This window comes from Paramormyrops kingsleyae, chromosome 16 (genome assembly GCF_048594095.1).
Source record: "Paramormyrops kingsleyae isolate MSU_618 chromosome 16, PKINGS_0.4, whole genome shotgun sequence".
Lineage (NCBI taxonomy): Eukaryota > Metazoa > Chordata > Actinopteri > Osteoglossiformes > Mormyridae > Paramormyrops > Paramormyrops kingsleyae.
The window spans coordinates 21,086,871-21,109,784 of NC_132812.1; the positions used below are offsets into that span (position 1 = coordinate 21,086,871).

The following is a 22,914-nucleotide window of genomic DNA, read 5'->3' on the forward strand; positions in this document are numbered from 1 at the left end:
CCCTGGATAAAATAAAAGCAGAAGTGAGGGACCTGGAAGAGTGCTGAAAGGCTGACTTCCATCTGTCAGGCCTTCCGAAGGAGAAATGTTTGCCCATCCATGTGAGGATGTCGGCAGGATCTCCCATCACCTCTGTGAGGGACGGCCGCATCCTATCCGATCACTTCTGCTTATGGCAAACACGGGGAGGTTCCGGAGGCATGTGAACATCGATGTTCAAAATTGCTCATCGAAAGAGGCTGCATTCCGTTAATTTTTCTGGCTTTGGGTTTGGCCCGTTAGAGCCCAGGCCTGAACGATGGGTCGGCTGCTGTTTTTAAATATTACGTGCGACGATGGCCACGCGGGAACCTAGAGTCACCCGAGCCACCCAGACCGCCAGTTTTTCACTCGTTCTCATTAGAGCTGGCTAAGATTTCTTTTATCGCCTAAGCCTCTCCTCAGAACTGTGGTGTGGATGACCCAAAACAGAGGGTTATTATTCCCTGTAAATACCTTGCAGGCCTCACAGCCACCCTCCTAAAGCTCCGTGGCTCGGCCCAGTCCTAAATCCTCCCCTCTTCACAGCTGCCGAGGCAGTCTCTCGTGTTTATGAGGGCGATTGATCGCCCTTCCCCTTGAAGACCCCAGCTCTGCCCGCCCTGCCCCCCCCCATAACCCCTTCACTCCTGAGCCAGTGAGTGACCTGAAGAAACGGTTTCACTTGAAACACAAAGTTGTGTCCCTTTGTCTGCGCCCCCCCCACCCATAATGCACTCTCCCGTCAGGCCCCTAATCAGTGAAACTGTATCCTTTGCCCTCCCAACACCCCCACCTCGCCACCCCCCCATCCAAACAGCCTCCAGTCATTTTGTCAGTCGTGTTAAATATAAGCAGGTGAATAATTAATCTGTGGCCGACACACAATCCTCATGCGGGATAAGTGCGGCTAGCCGGGCCCGCTCGGCCGCTAAGTACCTCTGCGCTGTCGCTCTGAGGGAGGAAGGGTGTCTTGCAAAAATACCTGGTATGGGGGTGAGATGGCGGGATGCAGTGCTGAACCTAAACTCTATACCTCTCTGGCTAGGAGCTGTGAGCATATGGGCAACCGGAGAGCTTTTGTTAGCAGAGCAGACGGGGTGGGGGGGGGGGGGGGGGTCGCTTGGTATCACGTAAGCTATCGTTTCTCGCTGAGATCCGCATAGTCAGAAGAGTGGCGGTTACGGTGATATGAGCAGCGCGAGGGAGTTCTAACAAAGTCCAAATAAGAAATGTGTGCAAATTCAGCCGTGGGAGGGTGAGGGTCATATAGAAACACTTACCTGTGTATGGAAAGCAATTAGTTAGGTGATTACAGCAAGGTGATAAAAACACACAACACACACACATACACAACAGGAGGAATGAAATAAGCCCAAATGTGTCTTGGGTGGAAAAAAAAACTGCACCAGAAGATAGGCACAGAAATAGTAGAGGATGTCCAGAAATATTTATATTCGGCCTAACGGATGTCAGAATGAGTGTGATATTTTGACAGCACACAAAAATATGATGCTGTTGATGGTCCTTGGACAGGCTGCGAGGCAGCAGCAGCCCATGATCTGTAGACGATCCTCGGAAATGACAGGGCGCACCGAGCCTCCGCGTCCCTCCCGTTTAACCAGTCTGGCATCGCCGTGGACTTTATTAGATTCCGCGCAGGACGCTGGCCTGTCCACGAAAGAACACGTGACCAAAAGGTTAAGCTGGAATTGCACGCCCTCTCTCCTGAGCTTCTGGAAGCCTGGCGTAAGGTGAAAAGGATACGTGCATTATATTCTAAAGCAGTAGCACTCTAAGCCAAATCAAAGTCTGTTTTAGCTAAGATAAAAGGCCCTTTGGTGGCAGTGATAAACATGTGTCAGCCACAGCCCATCAGATTGAGTTTTAATAAGTGATTGATAGATTGCAGGCTTGTGTGTATTATCTACAAAGGTGGTTGCAGTCTTTCTGTTCTAATAACGATGGCAGCTGTCAACAGGTGAGTCAAGTATCTCCATGAAGCCAACACACGCGCCGCTAACAAGCAGAGCTACATCTCAAAGCGTTTATAATGGAGAAAAGCGGAGGTATTATCTAAGTAGCATGTCAGGAGAAAATAGGTGATGCGTTTAGGTGTAAAGTGGTCAAGAAATTTAGGGGATATTACACTAAATCAATTTAAGCTTGCGTCTATGACGGCCCAGAAGCGCAAGCGGAATACGAAATGCGGGGAAGGAGTCTAGGAGTATTCTTCGTTCACCTGGAAGTAAACGCATCGCGAGAAAGTCTACAGTCTGCCGTTTGGGAGACCCGAGATGGCGTGGCTGTGCTTTGAGGCAAGGCAGAGCAGGATTAGTGCCACGAACATACACACGTCTGGGATTTTAATTCTCCTCAATCAGCGGGAGCATCCTACAGTTTGAGGCTCATCGAGGAAAGAGATTGCTGGGAAACAAGTAACAGTTTTCATCCATGTTTTTACAAAGAAGTGATTTATATTTTCCTAGTCTTAAGTCATTTAAGTTCTGTATGGAAAAATCCTACAGAGGTATGTTTACTCAGTGCCTGAATGCACTCCATACTGCCGCTAACACATTAGCCTTTTACCAGTGCTGGATTTGTAAATAATTATGGATTTAAATTTGAGTCTGAGTCACCGGGGAACCAGCCCTATGGCAAGGATAATCCACCGCTCATTGAACCTTTTTGTGCTGAAAATAGGCTGTTGATTGGCGGCCTGTAAACCCTGGAGAACAAGGTGGCTTAACGATTCAGCCAATCAAGGACTATCTTTTAAATGCTGCCAAAGCTATTTGCTGTTAAGGATGCATTGGAAACAGAGAATATCTACGTGCCCTGGCTGGATAGATTAATGACCCCCATTGATCTTAAATCAGGCCATTTCCTTAAGAAGCTACATCACAGGGCGAGTATCTCAAGCTTCTCGTGCATCTTATGGATTTTCTGAATATTGGCAGTGGCTGTGATCCTAGCATGTACTTCAGTACTACTTTTAATAAGTTTTTTGTGATTCTGTGTGTCTGTGAATTATGCCATGTCCCATAGACCCCTGCTTTTTGGCTCTTTCATGAAGCAGTAGAACAGATTAGCATTTATCCATCCATTTTCTGTAACCCCTTACCCTATTCAGGGTTACGGGGGGTCAAGGCAAGGAACAAACTCCACACACACACAGCCGTGGTGGAGACTCAAACCCAGTGCTAACCACTGCACCACTATGCAAAGATCAAGACTTTCTTTGTCACATACATAGTTATATAAGTACAACATGTAGTGAAATGTACCCTGAAAGACCCTTAGACTGTGCAAATCAAAAATAGAATTAAGAATGTCAGTGTCAGGATTCAAGGTCGGGCGAGCCGAAAAGCAGGCGATCGGAGCCGTCAATACGGACAAACGGGGTTTTATTAGGCGAGGGAAGACAGGAACGAACATCCAGAACAATACAATGACGGAACTGGGGACTACTGACTTAGACACGGACTAAATACACAAGACAAGCTAGACTTAATAGGACACAGGCGAGCACAATCAGGATTGAACATGAGGTAATGAGGGGGGCGTGGCACACATCGGGATCGTACGGAGCAGGGTGTGACAGAACCCCCCCCCAAAGGCGCGCACACCGGGTGCGCCAGAGGAGAGGCGACGGACGAGACGAACCGGGAAAACAGGACCTGGAAAACAAAACAGAACGTCAACCAAAACCAGGGAACAGGATGGAGACACAGAAGAAGACCAAGGACGAGAGGAAGGACAAGAGACGACACAGAACAGGGAAGGCAGACAGGCAAACAAGGAAGGGAGACACAGAAGGGGAGACAGGCGGAACAAAAGGGCCAGGAGTGAACGGAGGAGGAACAAAGGGACGAGGAGCAGAAACAGGCGGGACAAACGGAAAGGGAGGAGGAACCAGGGGAGCACGAGGGAGCCCAGGCGGGCGACGGGCAGCGGCCGGAGGGGCCGCAGGCGGGAGGGAGAAGGGAGCTGAAGGGGACCACCCAGGGGCCAAGGGAACGGGACGAGGGAGTGACGGAGGGGACACGGAGGGAGCAGGAGGGAACACCGGTGCAGGCAGGCAAAAGGGGGAAGCCGCGGCAGGCGGAGGCGCAGCCGGAGCCGGCGAAGGCGCCGTCCGACGCCCAGCCGGAGCAGGGGGGCCCGAAGGCGACCGACATGGAGCCGGAGGAGGGACCGAGGACCAGCACCGAGGATCCAGGGGGGGACCCGGCGGCGACCGCCGACCCCGAGCCGGAGGACCCGCAGGCAGCCACCGAGCCACAGCCAGGGGCTGAACGGGCGAGCCAGGGGGCAGGGCGGGCGGGACCCGGGCCCTACGCCTATGTCCCCGTCCCTTGCTGGAGACGGAGAGGCGGGGTCCTGGGGGGCGTTGGCTTTGCCGGGGTAAGGGCGAGGGAGTCAGGAAGGAGGTGCCCGAGGGTGTAGATTCGGGCAGAGCAGGGGGCGTGGCTGCAGGTGATGCAGCCGGGGCCGCGGGCGTGGCCTCAGGCGGGCCGGGCAGGACTGGAGAGGCGGCCTCAGGCAGGGCCGCGGGCAGGTGTCCAGCAGGGGGCGCCGCGGTGGGCGCCACCTCAGGCGAGTGGCCAGCAGGGGGCGCCGCGGGCAGAGCGGCGTCATCCTCCGCCGGTGCGACTGCCGGTGAGCAGGGCTGGCCGGACAGGACAGGCGAGACAGGCAGGACAGGAGCCGGCAGGGCAGGCGAGACAGGCAGGACAGGAGCCGGCAGGGCAGGCGAGACAGGCAGGACAGGAGCCGGCAGGGCAGGCGAGACAGGCAGGACAGGAGCCGGCAGGGCAGGCGAGACAGGCAGGACAGGAGCCGGCAGGGCAGGCGAGACAGGCAGGACAGGAGCCGGCAGGGCAGGCGAGACAGGCAGGACAGGAGCCGGCAGGGCAGGCGAGACAGGCAGTTCAGGTGCCGGCAGGACAGGCAGTTCAGGTGCCGGCAGGACAGGCAAGACGGGCAGTTCAAGAGCCGGCAGAACAGGCGAGACGGGCAGTTCAGGTGCCGGCAGGACAGGCAGTTCAGGTGCCGGCAGGACAGGCAGTTCAGGTGCCGGCAGGACAGGCAGTTCAGGTGCCGGCAGGACAGGCAGTTCAGGTGCCGGCAGAACAGGCGAGACAGGCAGTTCAGGTGCCGGCAGGACGGGGCACCTCAGAGGGCACCTCGGGTGTGCGGCCAGCAGGGGGCGCCTCGGCGGGCACCTCATTCGGAGCTGCAGCGGGCACCCTTGGTTCCTGGTCACCAGGGGGTGCCGCCATCACGCGGCCAGCAGGGGGCGCCGTCGTGGGCGCCGCCATCACGCGGCCAGCAGGGGGCGCCGTCGTGGGCGCCGCCATCACGCGGCCAGCAGGGGGCGCAACCGCGGGCAGTGCCGCAGGCCGAGCGGTGGCAGCTGCAGGAACTGCAGGCAGGTCAGGCTGGACAGGCGGGTCAGGCTGGACAGGCGGGTCAGGCTGGACAGGCGGGTCAGGCTGGACAGGCGGGTCAGGCTGGACAGGCGGGTCAAGCAGAGCTGCTGGCAGAGCGGCGGCATCAGCAGCAAGCAGAGCTGCTGGCAGAGCGGCGGCATCAGCAGCAGGCGGTGCCGCGGGCAGAGCGGCGGCATCAGCAGCAGGCGGTGCCGCGGGCAGAGCGGCGGCGGCAGCAGGCAGCGCAGCCGCGGGCAGAGCGGCGGCGGCAGCAGGCAGCGCAGCCGCGGGCAGATCGGCGGCGGCAGCAGGCAGCGCAGCCGCGGGCAGATCGGCGGCGGCAGCAGGCAGCGCAGCCGCGGGCAGATCGGCGGCGGCAGCAGGCAGCGCAGCCGCGTGCAGAGAGGCGGCGGCAGCAGGCAGCGCAGCCGCGGGCAGAGAGGCGGCAGCAGCAGGCAGCGCAGCCGCGGGCAGATCGTCCCAGGCAGGGAGAAGAGAGCAAGCCCCCAAGAAGAGAGTCGGGGCGGCTTCTTCTCCCTTTCCCCTTCGCCTCTTTCTCCGCCGTCCGGATCTTGTAGGAAGAGGCGGGGTTTGAGCGGCGGAAGCCGCGTTTAGCTCAGTTATGCGCTCGGGGACGGACGTCTTTCGCCGGGCGGCGGAAGCCTTTGCCGTCTTGGGGAAGACCGGGATGAAGGCAGATGGTGAGCCGGGGGGCGGTTCCAAGCGGGGGTACCCCAGGGGGGGCAGCCAAACTGCCGCTCTCTCCCTCAGTCGCTGGAGGTTTCTGCCGACCTCGACTAGCGGCCGTTGCTCACCGGTGTGAAACCTCCCCAGGAGGAGGTCCCAACACCTGTCGATCAAGGAACGAGCTACCGGATCCTCCTGGAGTTCCAGGTAGTTCGTCCACTGGACCAACTCCTCTTCCATGGGGATTCCTCCCCCAGTAGCGCTGAGCTTGTTTTGGAGTTCCGTCATTCTGTCAGGATTCAAGGTCGGGCGAGCCGAAAAGCAGGCGATCGGAGCCGTCAATACGGACAAACGGGGTTTTATTAGGCGAGGGAAGACAGGAACGAACATCCAGAACAATACAATGACGGAACTGGGGACTACTGACTTAGACACGGACTAAATACACAAGACAAGCTAGACTTAATAGGACACAGGCGAGCACAATCAGGATTGAACACGAGGTAATGAGGGGGGCGTGGCACACATCGGGATCGTACGGAGCAGGGTGTGACAGTCAGTAAGTTCAAAAAAATAAAAATAAGATATACACATAATATAGAGAAATATAGTTGTTCTAATAAAGAAAATCATCTTAAGGTTTAAACTGTACATGTGCGTATGATTTAAAGTGCAGTGAGCCTTGTTGCAGTGACATAAGGCACACTGCACTTTAAATCATAAGCCATCCAAATTAGCATGGATTTAATGCTAAATTACTGTTTTTGGCCTTTTCTTTTAAAGGATTGGCATTATTTCTGATGTTTCTCTGGATTGCTTGTGGTTGGGGGGAAGGGGGGGGTGGTTCCATAGCTTGAACAAGGACTTTACCGCCATTGTTGTCACCGCCAGGCTTCTGCATCGAGCCGGTAGGCAGTACTTGGCTTCCATCTATAGTCTCTGCATGGGTGCAGTTCAGTCTCACAACTTCATTGTTAAAGAAACAAAACATACTTGTGGGATCCTCATCTATCTAAGAATGCAACTTTCTCCCCTCCAGTTGCTGTAAAATATCATAATCTATCAACGCATGTCTATGATTTGTAATGATAAGACCCTGATGCACCGTCGGTGACTGGTATGCCCCTGAAGGGGGCTGTCCCAGAGCTGCCTGATAAATAATGCCCAATGTTATTCCTGCCGGGGAGGACTCAGCGTGAGACAGAAATCGTTAACCGTGGCGAGGGAGAGCCGATTTGCTGTTTTGCCAGGACCATTCATCCTGGAGCACATCTCACGGACGTGAGAATGTGTTCTGACTCTTGAATGAAGAGCCTGGAGCCAGCGACTCCCCCCCCCCCCCCCCCCCCCCACCCCTCCCCGTAACAGTTGGCGGCATGAGGCAGTTTGGACGAAGTGGCCAGTGATGCACCAGTCGCGTGGTAGTGGGACAAAACAAGAAAAAAAAAACGCAAAGTGAAATGACCAGATAGCAAACATTATACAGTATAAATCTCCATGCGCCTTGTACAGTGTTTATAAATACCCGTGAATGTTAACACTAATAAACAGCAGATGACGTGACTCGCTGATGTGCCGGGTTTGCCGCGCTTACGTCAGCTTGTCAATCTTCCAATTCTGGTGTTTACATCGATTACTGTGGTGCTTAGTGGCTTTATGGGGGTTTCCAGACGGCGGGTACGGAAGTGGCAGGAAGTAGCATCAACTTTATGGGGGTTTAAAGGGTGAATATGAAAGTGACAGGAAGTGACATCAGCTGTATGTCAGCAAATAATACATTTCATTACATTTCCTCATATTCTCCATCTCTCGAGTTGTCTTTTGAAAAATAATCTTTTAAGCTTATGCATTGTAAGCTGTTGGAGTCTTGGCCTATATCCTCTGTATCTGTGTTTTAAACGTTACACAAACATTCAGGACTATCAGGCAATCAGTCTGATTGCCTTAATTAGTTAAAAACTAAAGCTATTAAAACTGTCTGCTCCTTAATGATTCATAATGGTGCAGATATTTATTAAGTTCTTATATACTCATCCTATCCGTAGTTAGTCAGTGGAGTACCCAGGTAAAGTAGACTGCAGTGTTTCAGATACATGATAACTTGTAACTATATATTGGATAATGGTCAGTGTTTTCTGGTGGGGGGGTATGGAAGCAGAGGAGAAACATGGAGATTTGTAGGAATAACGTTGGGGTTCAGGATGCATCCTCAGCATAGTGGGCCTGTTGAAGAGCCAGTGGTCTTTGAGAAGCTTCAGAGGGACAACAGACTCCATCAGACTATTTGTGCCCCCCCTCCCCCTCCCCCTCTTCTTAGCCCCCTTGTATGTGTGATGTTAAAGCCGTCTTTCTATTGGTTGCGATAGGTGACCCCCACTGTGTCTGGTCAAAGGCAAAGATACTGTACATAATCTAATCTTTGCTTTTTCCACAAATACCATCTGAGAAGAAGGACTTCCTTTTAAAAAGCCCAGAGGAATGAAAATGTTCCATATATAAGCTTTGTAATGCTGGGATGTCTTCCACCCCAGAAAGGTCACATATTCCTCTCTATCCACATTGGTTTTTAATGCCATAAAATGCCAAGTATAGAAAGCGAACGGCTGATTTTCGCCCTCGTTCATGAGTTGACTCCTGCGCTGTGAAGTCTACCTTCGTTGAAAGGTGGAGAACAGAGAAACAGAAAGTCCGGCTTTCATGAGTATTAGTTTTGCTTGGCTGAAACAAACCGAAATGGAGCCCTCCCAGACTCAAATCTGGATATCGTCTGAAAAAAAAAAACAACCTTCCACGTCTGCAGGCCAGGCGGTCGGTCCTCCACGGCGCCTAGGAAACTTTCATGGTGACTTTGTGAAGTTATGAAGGCTTTTCTAGGGGTGGGAGCAGATTGGCAGAACTGAGCGGCCTGTGTCTGTGACATCGTGGAAAAACTCACCGAGAGGAACCCCCCCCCCCCCCCCCCGGGTCTCTCAATTGATGGGACGTTCCCCAGATTCAAAGGGCCGTATCTGAAGCTGGAACAGCCACAGGTAAGAAAACAAGAGTGGCTTTTCATCTCAGCCCATGGTGACGTTTTCGCGGGTCCTCAATCGCAGCCCCACCAGCGCCCCCTTGAGGGCGGGTCCCAGACAGCTCCTCATACGTGTCTCTCTGTATCCCTTGGTGGATTTGAGTCATTCCATATATAATTTAAGAGATTTTTCTCTTTTTATTCGACTTGAAAGGGCACTAATATGTGGTGGCACTGCTGTCTGCCTGTCACACGGAGGGAAACACGCTGCCAGGAGGAGCTTCTCTATCTGCATCTGGATTTACTCTTTCTATTCTGTTCCATTTTTCTGTTCTAAGGTCAGATTTCGAAACCATGGACCTTCATTTTTCGCCATGTGGCTGTTGATTTTATTTAAACTGACCTATGTGCATCTTAATGTGGACTTTTAAAATGTTTTCATTCATTCTCATGCAGCTCAGACTGAGGATGTTCCTACAGCGTCTGAATTTGTCTGAAAGCCTTTTCTTCATGACACAATATGGACAGCTCTACAGCGGTTCAGGTGCTTCAATTCAATAGACTTCTCAGCTGACCAATTGAGATGTAATGGCTAGATATTTAAGAGAATAGAACAGCAGGGCCCTTGACTGTCATTCTGCCTGCTTCACCTCTGTCCCTTTAGCTCTATGTCTGTGTAACCTTGGTTTTCCTTGAGCTCAGAACAGGAAGACAGGAGGAACAAAGAGAGCACTCATTTGCTTTTGTAACATCTCTCGACCCCAGGTTAGTGCTGTGACTTCTTTTCCACGGGAGCACTGGTACATCAGAAATGCTGTATATACAAAAAGACTATTCACTTCATTCATATATATATATATATATTGACAGGTGCCATTGTAACAAGATAATCAATGTTATTCACTTCACCTGTCAGTGGTTTTAATGTTATGGTTGATCGGTATAAGCTATTTTATATATGTATATATATATATATATAATAGCTTATATCGATCAACCATAACATTAAAACCACTGACAGGTGAAGTGAATAACATTGATTATCTTGTTACAATGGCACCTGTCAAGGGTGCCATTGTATATTAGGCATGTGAACAGACAGTTCTTGAAGTTGATGTGTTGGAAGCAGGAAAAATGGGCAAGAATAAGGATCTGAGGGACTCTGACAAGGACCAAATTGTGATGGCAGGACGACTGGGTCAGAGCATCTCCAAAATGGCAGGTCTTGTGGGGTGTTCCTGGTATGCAGTGTCAGTACCTACCAAAGTGATCCAAGGAGGGCCAACCAGCGAACTGGCAAGAGGGTCACGAGCTCCCAAGACTCACTGATGTGCGTGGGGAGTGAAGACCAGCCCGCCTGCTCCGATCCCACAGCTACTGTCACACATATTGCTGAAAAATTAATGCTGGCTATGACAGAAAGGTGTCAGAACACACAGTGCATCGCGGCTTGCTGAGTATGGAGCTGCATAGCCGCAGACCGGTCAGAGTGCCCATGCTGACCCCTGTCCAACGCAGGAAGTGCCTACAAAGGGAACGAGAGAGTCAGAACTGGGCCATGGAGCAATGGGTGAAGGGGGCCTGGTCTGATGAGTCATGTTTTCTGTTACATCATGTGGACGGCTGGGTTTGTGTGTGTCGTTTACCTGGGGAGGAGATGGTACTGGGATGGTACTGGGATACACTTTGCCGGCGGAGGCAGTGTGTTGCTCTGGGAAACCTTGGGTCCTGACATTCATGTGGATGTTACTGTGACACGTACCACCTACCTAAACATTGATGCAGACATACGCCCCTTCATGGCAATGGTATTCCTCGATGGCAGTGGCCTCATCCAGCAGGATAATGCACCTTGCCGCACTGCAAAAAATATTCAGGATGGTTTGAGGAACATGAGAAAGAGTTCAAGGTGTTGACTTGGCCTCCAAATTCCCCAGATCTCAATTAGATCAAGCATCTGTAGGATCTGCTGGACAAACAAGTCCGATCCATAGAGGTCTTAACTCTGCTGCTAACATCTTGCGCCAGATACTACAGGACACCTTCATAGGTCTCATGGAGTCCATCCTTGGGTCAGATCTGTTTTTTGAGGCATGAGGGGGACCTACACATTATTAGACAAGTGGTTTTAATGTTATTGCTGACCGGTGAATATTCATATAGCAATATATTCCACAGACCTAGAGTATTATCCATAAGTGATGTGTTTCTGTTTTGGAAAATGTGCAGGAACTGGATCAAAAAGACACCTCTTCTTTGCTGGACGATGTATTTTAATAGGTTGTTATTTTCTTTTCAGGTGGCAGGACTTCAATGACAAAGGCCACTCTGAAAGCAAACGGCACGATGATTTGTCGCGTGCAGCTGTGCAGCCGGCTTGCGACACTGCGGGGGCAGGCCTGGTGGATTGTCAGTAGCGCAGCCATCACCCACGCAGGTGCAGACGCCGTCTACGCGTAGATTAAAAGTAGCTCCAATGGATTCGCACTCTATATGTTGCAGGGCTGAAGGGGAGACTGTGACACCACGGACGTGCAGCCACACCAATGGGCAGGCGGCACACGAGCTGTGGTCAGTGCGAGTTCTTCTGGATAAAGGTGCCAGCCTTACACTGCACCACCTTCCCTTTGAGCTTATCTTCATGACACAGGGCAGGCGCTGGATGTTCCAGCGCCTTGGGCAAGATGATTGTTATATTAAAAACATTTCAGTAGCACATGGTGTCTGGCTGCTAACTAGCTAGCTTGTGTCTGTCACAAGAAAAGTAGCGAAATATTAAAACTAGTATAAATAACGGAATGTAACCAGAGGCATTACTACTGACTTTTTTTCACTTGCTTTTCTGCGCCCCCTAGGCAATCGCCTATGTTGCCTATAGGCCGTGCCAGCTCTCCTGTTTCTTACCGGGAGATGCCACAGCAGAAAGTGAAAGCAGGCCTGCTCATACGTGCCCCCCTGCCAGCCCGGGCCCCCACACCCTGCCAGCTTTTTGCCTCTGACATCCCATACATTTGAACATTATGGTATGTTTATGGCCTTGTTTAACTTGGCGGCGCGACAGGTTATTTATGTTAATTGCCCGGCGACCCCCCAGTTAGTGCCCGGCTGCTTGTGAGCGGCGGACTGCCATGAGGGCCCCCCCCCCCCCGGAAGCGTAATTTACAGCCGGATCGCTGCAGCTACCTTCTGTCCAATTAGACCAAAGTGCTCCGTTTCAGCTGACTTTTATCACGACTCCCAGAAATTAAATGAAAAAAAAAAACCCTTGAATGATGAACCGCCCCTTTAACTTCCCCGTGAAAGAACCAGACTTTCATGCCTGTAACAGCCCTGCCAGGCAGCTCTGCCAGACCATCCAATCAGGCCGCTGTGGTTACACCTACGAGACAGGGCCCTTTAAAGGCCTTTATTTAAAATAAACCGTGGACATGTGGTCTTTCTCTTTACGCCCGTGGAAAAAAAAGCCTTTCTTCCTTGTTAATTACAGGCAGAAAGCATGAAAATATATATTCCTGGTTAGGCCCCGAAAAGTAAAACAGTTTCTGGTCTGGTTAACTCGCGAGCACTGAAATCGATATAAACATTGTCACTGATACTTTGGCAGCTCCTGGAGGGGGGGGGGGGGGCTCAGGAAAAGGGGGTGGGGGTCCAGAAAGCCTTCCTGGGAAAAAACATTATCTATAATAAATGACACGCTCGGTGGGATTCGCGGAATGCTGTGACATCGAAATCTCCGGGGGCGCGGGAGGGCGGTGGCCGTTTACTCTCGCTGATCCGAAACGTCAGCTGCGGACGGGGAGTTGATTTTCTGCGGCATTGCGATGTTGGGCCGCGGAGATGGAAACCGCAGACCATTTGGTAGTGGTGGTGGCGGTGGTCGGGGAGTGGGGGGGTGGGTCAGATAAACAGAGAGAGGGGGCGGGGCCAGATCAACAATCCGCTGCACACTGTTCTCCACCATTGCGATAATTATAGTGCCACTCCTGAGCGAAGTGAGACGCTCAGCTCATACCTTTAGAGACAAAACCTGGGAGCAGGACGCCCCCTCCGTCGTCACCCACGGCCCGTTTCTCAGTCTGCAGACAAATACCGTCCATCCATCTTTCCTCTGCCTTCGGTCAGCCAGTTTCAAGGCGGGACGCGGACCCACGTGTTTGGACAGACGAGATGATGGAGTACATGCATTTCCGACACCGAAAGCGAAGTCTCTTATTTGGGATTCGCCTCCGAGAGCCTCTTCCTGGATGCCGGGCCAAATGGCTGCCTCCGACTGCGACAGGAACATACTGTTTTCTCTGCTCGACACTGCTTTTCAGATTATGGAGGAAAACACAGCAGTGAGGGCAGAAAAGCAGGCATAGATGCCGAGCCATCGTGCTGTAAGAGCAGTTGTCCGTCCAGCTTCCATAACCACCACAGGGTTGTGGTGAGCTTGGAGCTGATCCCAGAAAACCCTGGAAAGGAGGTGCCAGTCGATGACAGGGCATCCCCACAGATGCTTCAGAGACACCGATTCACGTAGCTGCCTGTGTTTGGACTGCAGGAGGAAACTGCTGCAAACACATGGAGATGTATGCAAACTCCACACAGAGAGGCGGGAAGTGAAGACCAACCATAGACCTGCGAGGTTACAGCACTACCCACCGAGCCTCTGTGCTACACGCGAGGTGTTTATGCGGGGCTAAATTCAGCCTAGATTTATCTCAGGTCAGTGTAACCGAGAACAGGTGCCCCGCTGAGTTCCCGGGTTAAAAAATAAACGTTGAATAAATAAATTGCACACCGTAGCATATACGCAAATATATAAATCCAGAAAACAGACATAAGCACTGTGATGAAAGTGAATTAAGTATCCCGGGCTCATTTCATACATATACATAAGGTTTCTATTTCAAAGGGACACAGCAATCCAGGACAGCAGCAAAATATTCAACCCCCCCCCATCCGCCGCCCGCCTGCCCCCCCGCTAGTGAATGAGAGAACCACTTTCCTCACTTTCTGCCTCTGCGCCTAATAGTTTAATGAAAGTCATTACTCAGTTCAACCTGGGACGGCGGTTAGAGCAGAGATTAAGGACCCAGGGGTGACCAGAAGGTTGCCTGTTTAAGTCAAAAATGGCGGTCATTATTCCTATAAGCAAAACAGCTAGGAGTAAAGGGATGAATATAGACAATGAATATCCACATATCAATCCACAGACGGCTGAGGTTCACTCTGGACGGCAGGGCAGCCACACATGCACACAAACCTAAGACTGGTGAATATTAAAGTGCCTCAGTAGTGGTTTTGGAAAAAAAAAAGCCTGTCAGGTCAAATAAATAATGTACTTTAATGCAAATGTGCTGTCAGCTGCGAGGTTTCTGTAGAGCAAGCAGTGGTTTGGGCCGCAATCAGGCAGGAAACCCCCAAGAAGACAGGGGTGCAGGTCTCACTAATGAACATGAGGGAAACCCCTTTGGCGTGTGCCTTAGGTGCGGACTGAAGGCGTCCACCGCCCAGCAGCACAGCTGGCTCTTATAAACACCCCGGCGAGGACCCGGGGGCCGGCTGGGAGTCACCGGGGGGGGGGGCCCTTTATGGCCCCGCTAGGTGTGGCAGCTTACATATCACGCAAAGTAGCTGTTACGTGTTGGGCTGCTGCAGACGCCCGTCCCGACAAGCCTGCAGAGGTGGGGCCTCTTTCAGAACCGCCACCTTTAAATCAAGCACCCCGCCCGGTCATAAATAAAGCTGATTAAAGTTGTGACGGCTGCCTGGCGCCTCCAGGGTGCGCCGTTTAGGCCCTCCGCTCACCTGTGTCCCGAGCGCACAGTGGGGATGGGGGCCGTGCCGGGGAGGGGGGGGGGCAGAGACGAAGCGGGCTCAGAACCTGCTGGCTCGGCAGTTCCTGGGCCGGTGCTGGCCTGCCGTTCTGACTCAGTGAGAGTCGGGTTGGGGGGGGGGGGGGGGGGGGGTTGCATGTTTATCTTGGAGGCACCCGGGGATGTTTTGCTGAGAGGCCATGATTTCGGGGGGGGGGGGGGAGGTCGGGACAGTGTGAAGGAAGCTGTCCCCTTTAATTTCATTTTACAGACAGCAGGCTCCTGCCCCCCCCCCCACTTCCCTGTTCCCTATCACCATGCAGCCACCTGCCCCCCCCCCCCCCCCCACGGTGCCCCGTTTAGCTGAAATGCATCGGTTCGCTTGCTGCCGCCGCCCCTCCCTGCTCGCGGTTTTATTCCTCGCTGCCCCCGGCTGTCTCCGAGGCCGTCACACGCGCGCCGGCGTTTCGGTGGAGGAGCGCTAAAAAAGCGAGACCCCTGAATGAACCTCCCGCCTCGTCCGCCATCCACACCTTGACGTATCTGTCTGCCGGAGGCTGTATCCGCCTTTATCTGAGGCGAGGCTCTTTCCGAGCAGATCTTATCGCTTGCCCGCCCTGCACCCGAGTGCCAGTCTCCTCCTCACTGCGTCACCCAGACCAATTGTCCCACAATGTGATAGGAACTTGTTATTTTGATGTTGTGGGGGGCATTTTTTCTCAGTCTTATAAAAATCTGTGATTGCAATCAAAAAACTAAAAATGCCTAAAGGATAGTTATGGTAAAGGTTAGGGCTGGGTAGGGTGTAAGGTCTTCATGTTCGAGTCGTGCTCATACACATGAATGGACAGTCCCCACAAACATATGAACACGAATTTGTGTGTGTGGGGGGTGGTTGCAGGTTTTCTCCTTGTCACCTGTGGTTCATTTGGGATCTCCATCAATCCAGAGACAAGCATTTAGGCTAACTGGTGTCACTACTTTGGCTGCAGTGTGTCAGTGTTTGTGCCCTGCAATGAACGGGCGTCCTGTGCTGAATGGGATGAGGACACAATTCTGAACAGGGCAGGCAGTAGAAGATGGATGGATGGATGGATGGGTGGATAGATGGATGGATGGATGGATGGATGGGTGGATAGATGGATGGATGGATGGATGGATGGATGGGTGGATAGATGGATGGATGGATGGATGGATGGATGGGTGGATAGATGGATGGATGGATGGATGGATGGGTGGATAGATGGATGGATGGATGGATGGGTGGATGGATGGGTGGGTGGATGGATGGATGGGTGGATAGATGGATGGATGTTCTCCATCCTTTGACAGGAGACAAGCCGCTCTCTCTGAATCCGGTTGATGGCTCGTGGTTTTAAACATGGCTGCCAGGAGCAGCCTGCTAAGACAGACTGCCCCCTTCCCATGGGAAAAATACAAAACAAACACACATGCTCTCGATATCTCTTCTTTCTGATTTTCCTCCCTCTATCTCACGGAGAGGATGTAATTTAAGGTTGACAGTCAGACTCATGGAGATGTGAGCAGATGTGTTTGACAAGCATGAGGTGAGATAACTATCCATGTAGCTGTTAATTAAAATAATTCCAGGTGTCATCAATTTAATTGTTTAAGTTGTTCAGAAACTAAGAACCCGAGGAAAACCACAGTTTCGAAATAAAGTTTAATGACTGCTTAGCCAGTAAGGATGAGGAGAGCGACAGAGCGATGCCTGGCTGAGGCGTGCAAAGCATTCTGGGAATCCTTCAGGTGTAACCAGAAGGCCTTCTTTTGTTTCACATGTTATCTAGTCACCAACCAAACAAAACATTTAACTGGAACACAAAAAGACAATGTCATTGCTTTGCGGTATTTGGACAATAGATTGACAATAGATATACCATCTCACTGGGAAATAAAAACATTGTTTTCAGTAGGTCACTTATGTAATCATTTTGAACTGTGGCTGAACCACAGCAGATGACAGACTGGGACTTGGGACAGGTAATGTGAAGGTGAATGGCTGTGAGGAATCCGATGGTAGATGATTGGGACCAAGAGTGCGGCGCAGGACGAGAGACAAAGGTCACCTTTCCATTCTGAGGTCATCAGTATTTACTTTACTCCACTTCCTTTGTGTTATCAGCAAAGAAGCCTCAGCAGATGCATGTTTATTTAATGAGAGAATAAAAGAACGAACCAGGAAATAAAAGAGACAGAAAGACAGATTGAAAACGGGGGAAAAGGAGTTAAGAAGCAGGACCTTCATTTGTCCCGTGCGGCGTGCAGCTACCGTGTGGTGTGAGAATTGGCGGACGTCACTGAGCAGAAGCTGGACTGAGGGTTTTGGTTCACGGCGATAAGGCCCTGGAGGAAGAGCTGACCCGTCTGCTGTACCACTCAGCAGGAAACAAGAGGTGAACCTGGGAGGGCGCACAGACGCGGCCAGATAACGGAAAAGAGAAGAAAAATAAAGCAATAATGCGGAGTAATAAAAAAGTCACACAGGACACACACACTTGTGCGCTCACGTTCACACATTGGCCGCTCGTTAAAAATCCAGGCACTGAAGAAGAGGGGGAAATAAAACCTCACAAATAATGCCCCCGCATCACCCTGACAAATATTTCCAGGATGCATGGGACTACAGTTCTGGGGGGGCAGGCTTGCTTCTGGCTGGGTGTTCCTGAATAGTATGTGTGGGACCAATTACTTGCTTACATCTCATCAGTGTTGGGGAAGTAACTCACAAAAATAATCCATTGCACACAGTTCAGGTCCAGAAAGTACAAGGCCAGACCGAGGTTTTGTTTCAACCAACCAGATGAATACTCTGTAAATGCAACTCTTTATACTCAACTGGTTGGGTAACACTGCAACACTGCATCTCATGTCAATCTTTAGAACCGTTAGTAACTCTCACATCTCCTTTTAGTATGTTGTCGTTCCCTGTAACAGAGCTGGCATTTCATTAATTCATTAATTACCAGTCCTACCCCTTCATCTTCCATAGCCACGAAGCCAAGACAGGGTCACTGCATTCCTGCAGCCCATCACTGGAAGTTCAGGGTCACATCCTGCGCTGCCGGTCCATACGCACCCAAAATGCCAGAATGGGAGCAGTTTACACCACGTCACTTGATTGCATGTTTGGGAACTGCAGGAGGGAACTGGAGCATCCAGAGGCAGCCGCCACACACAGACCATGAAAGGCAGGCAGAGTCTCTCACACAGCGGGGGCTGCGATTCGAACCCCAGTCCTCGGGGGGTGCGGCCTTAGTGCTGGTCCTCACTCACGTTATTATTCCAGGGAAACGGAGAAAAATAGATGTTGACTTAAACGATTATGGACGCACGGGATTGTAAATTGCAGATTGTAAATTCTAAACATCAACTGTAAGCTACATTCATAAGTTGATTTGTTTAGCATATTCTCGCATCGTTTGGGCTGTGAGCCAATGTTCTGGGGACAGTAACGGCTCTGGCAAATGCCGTGTCCAGGTGAAAAACAGAAGCTCAGCGTAGAAGGTGAACCACAGTCACACCCCCCCCCCCCCCCCCCACTAACACCAGTGACGTTAACCTGATGCGAAAGGTTGAAAATGCCATTAAGGTGACGGAGTGGGAGCTGCCAGGAGGCCTCAGTAAAAAGAACCCCCCCCCACCCCCCACCAGTGCCCGGGGAGGCTGTCTCTGCACGGAGCCAATGGCTGCTTGTAGTCTGGGGAAACATACCTCGCAGTTTCTCACTGTAAATGAACCTTCCGGTGCTTTCTTTCCACATGCGCACGCAGTGCACGCAGAGGGTGACTGTCATCCGGGGGCGGATGGACGCCAGTCTGGGATCACTGGTTCATGGGTAATGGTGGGGAGGTAATGATTCGACGTCGTTAAGGATTCACATTCAGTTAATTGCAAACGTGGTTGGGGGGGGGGGGGGGGATCGTTTACACCCCTCCGAAGTTCGCCTTAATCAAGCATCTGCCCGGGTGCCATGGTCAGGTCAACCTACATTTCGTTCCATGACATCTTACCGCTCCGCAGATAAGCTGCCCCCCCACCCCCGCGTTGCGCGTCTGGCTAACTAACCACCCGCCGGAATTATTCGAAACGGCGTCAGGATGCTGTTCTTAAAAGAGGCGTCTCACTAAACCCACGGGGGTCGCGTGTGAGAAGCGGTGCCACCCGGGCAAATTAGCGGAGTTTATTTTCGGTTAGAATCTGCAAACGGGTGTCGTTAAAAGCAATCAACACCGTGACGATCCCCCACCCCCCTCCATGAGTGCCTCTGTAACGCACATGAGAAGCGTCAAGTGCCAAACCCATTTTCGAATTTTCAAAGCTCCGCCTTCACTGCCCAAGCCAATCTGAAGCCTATAACCGGGTGCTATTTTCACAGGAAATAAAATAAATTCCGACGGCCGCAGCAGGATTGTCCTTCTGACAGCTGCTCTCCTGTGCCGTGTGGCCGGGGGTGATGTGGGCCGCTGAGAACCCCTCTGACGGTTGCTGTCCTGACATCTTTAGCTCCTTAACATTATCGATCTCCCCACCATCCTGCTGCCCCCCCCCAGGCTGCTCTATCAGCACACAGCCAGCATTCCCCCTAAACTTAAGCTGTAACCACACTCACACACTTATTCTTAAACTGTATAATGTTAGCATGCTCGGGGGGGGGCTTGTTGCCCTTGGCCCCCCAAGGGATTTTTTTTCCTTCTCTCCTTCTCCACATCTCCATTTTCCCAGAATCTTTATAACCATATCGCTTTAACTGTTGCTATGTTAATCTGTCATGCAGCTCTCGTTAAACCTCTGCTAAGTGCTCCGCGGCGGCCATGTTGGGAAGGGCGCTATACAAAGATACTTGAATTGAATTATCCGGCAGCATCGCATGGCCCTGCCTCACCAGAGCAGTTCTCGTACCAAGAGGTCACAACAGAACGCTTTTCAACTATTATATTGTTATTGTATTGCTATCTTGAAATTGGGTAACCATGGCAATGCAAGTTTCTGGCACCGTTAACTATTAATGGTTATTTTTTCCCCCCTGGCAACTTCTGACAAGTCGATATAGGTTTCCTGGTGTGGTCACTGAATAATTACACACGGCGAGTAGTCAAATGAAAAGCACCAAGGACTTTCAATAAAGGCGTATGGTGTAATGTGTTAAACTGTATTTCCAGATGTTTCTCAGGCACGAACTGAGACTGTGAAATATGCTCAGACGCCCTCGAACCTTTAGCTAGCAGAGGGATTTGAGCATAGAAATGTACTTTGTGTCTCATATGAAGTCATGTGACTCACAGGATCGCTGAGAGTTTCTTGGCACGAGAGGCCCTGGGACGGCAGCCTCCGCGTCTTTCAGAAGATGTCTGACAATAAACATTCGCTGCGATTTAAAAATATGTAGCGCTGTCGCGCGATTACAGGCGGCCGTCTTGGGACAGGCTGCCTTCGCTTTCTGTTCCCAACCGTTTTGCTTTCCAGACGGAGAATTTTAGATGCAAAACGGAATATTTCCCAAAATAAGCCCAGGCTCTTCACAGTTGCTGAAGGGGAAATTGCCAACTTCCCGCTCCCCCAAGTCAGACTCCTTAACCCCCCCCCCCCCGTATTCGAGCCGATCTCGCTGCACTGAGAGGTGCTTACCCAAGGTCACTCTCTGGGTTTATGAGCACTGTAATGGAGGAGTTTTAATTACTGCATTTTACAAGTGCATTTGCTTATTAACGAGACGAAGGGAAGCGGAACCGGCGTGGGCCGTGCAGCCATCCTTGCAAAACTCAGCTCACAGCTTTTGATCGCCGCCATCACGGTCAGCGCAATTAAGGCCCCTCCGTGGGTTTAACGAGGGTTCTCATTAAAGGGCCGGTACCGTCTTGGACCATGTCCAGCTTTCTGTCCCCCCCCCCCCCATTTCTGAAGGTCAGCACGTTCCTTAGGTCTCCAATGCTGCCATGTGTTTATGCGGAACGCGGTCGCTTTTAACAGTAATTATTTTTCCGATCGAGGGAAGCGCAGTCATTCTTGGCCAAAGCCATCCCTACACAGCAAGCTCACATTCGTCTGTCTGTTCCAACACCTGTGAACCTCACCGGGTGAGGAAGGGCTGGATAATTGGTGACAAGTGAAATCAAGTGTGTTAGCGGCAAAATGGTCGGGAGCCATCGTGCTAAACGATCCTTCGTCACAAACGGAACTGCTGCAAACAGAAAAGTAAGTGGAGCAAAATATCACCAGAGACTTTGTCTGAATTAAGCGGCACGGTCCATGCTTACAAAAAGCTGCACAGCGCAGGTGTTTCTAGGATTTGTCCCTGTCTAGATCTGTAAAGATAAAATCGCCTGGTAAGATGTTCTAAGTACCATCAGAGTTGTCCCTGTCTCCCGGGGATGGTGAGTGTGCCTCGATTCGACGTAGCGAGTCAGGACTCGGAGAGCACGCAGTCAGCGTCATGACGTGTTACAGATCGGAGGCGGGGAGAGGGCGTCCAAACGAACGCTCGGAATCATCAGACCATCTGTTTTGTAATTTGCTAAATGCCCCTATTCATTTTGAAAAAAGCGCGCAATTACCGAAATGCTCCTGTGGAAACTCACTATAGAGTCCAATTAAAGCACTTAAAAAAAGATGAGACCTGCAGGGGGCGGTCAATGAAGATATGTTAGCCTGCGGAGGGATAAGCGGAGGGAGAGCTGGGCTGAAACGAGCGACGAATAAAAGGGAGAAGCCATTTTATTGCATATAATCACTCTAACTGTCAATGGCTAATTTGGTGCTAACCCTCGCCGACCTTTCATGTGCTACATTAACGGAAGGTATTGTGAAACAGCACTTCTTTAATGTGCTTAACAATGCATTAAATGACTTGATTAGGCTGCCGGGGCAGGCGGGCAGGACTGTGTCGCAGTGCTGCGCCAAACGCGCACGCCTCACCCGTAAAAGGATAGATAAATTAAAGGAAAACAGCAAAGAAGAAAAACAATGATTAAAAAAGACAATGGCAGTCATTACGGAAGACAGCCGGCCCATGAGTATGAATCCCTGATTTTTCCATTTTTTTTTTCCATTTGGAGGATTTAACAGTAAGTGTCGTGTTGACGCTGCAAAGAATCTGCTTGACTATTTGCCTCATCCTTCCCCAGGCTTCCCCCAGCCGTATGTCCTGAACTGCTGGAAAAGACTCCAGGCTCCTGACCTGTATAAGGTTGATGGATGGAGTAGTAATCAATTAATCAGACAGTCTTCCATGGCCGTAAACATCTCATATAGCATAGATCACTGATTCCCACCCCAGTTTTCGGGGACCTCCAGACGGTCCCATTTTTCTAGATTGTTCTTGATTGTTTGCTTCAGTTTTACTGGGAGCCCAGACCCCAGGGACTGGGTTCAGAAACACTAGCGTGGGCATTTCTCAGGTGGTGTTTTTCCTCAAAGGTACAAGGTCATTGTCCCTCTTTGGATCTGAGCCACGGACCATTTGCACCCGTGTTCCAGCGTTCTTTGACTCAGCTGGCTTGTTCGGGTTTAGCACCTCATTGCTGAACACGTATAACTTTAATTATCTGATGGTACCACGGGAGCGACTGGGCATTTGGACGGGAACGGCACTAGCCGCAGACTCATAGTGACGCATAGGTCCAATTGCTAGACCCCAGCCCCCCTGATGTGATCACGCCGGCCGTTTGCCAGCCTTAGCTGCCGGTGTGTTTATTACTGATGCGCCGGAGGGCAGGAAGGCTGGACACAGGGGTTAAAATCCCAGGCCCTGGGCTCTTCCCCAGCCCTGAAACGGGAACGCATTCCTTTGGAGTGACTCTGAGCGAAGAGCTACGTTAAATAGCTTCCCCTCGTTTGTTTTCTTTAGCCTGTAACGCAAGGGGGGGGGGGGGGAAGGAAAAAGCCAGGGTGTGAAAGGGGATGGAATGGGTGGTGGGTGACGGCAGAGGGAGCGAGACCCCGG

At 51.4% G+C, this 22,914-nt stretch overlaps 1 long non-coding RNA gene across 1 annotated transcript; it reads left to right on the forward strand.

Moving 5' to 3' along the window:
- The first annotated feature begins 9,362 nt into the window (after positions 1-9,362).
- Positions 9,363-11,866, forward strand: LOC111834131 (uncharacterized). Its single transcript, XR_002835923.2, has 5 exons — positions 9,363-9,488; positions 9,607-9,694; positions 9,853-9,915; positions 11,450-11,559; positions 11,653-11,866. It is a non-coding gene; the product is annotated as an uncharacterized lncRNA (long non-coding RNA).
- Positions 11,867-22,914: the final 11,048 nt, after the last annotated feature.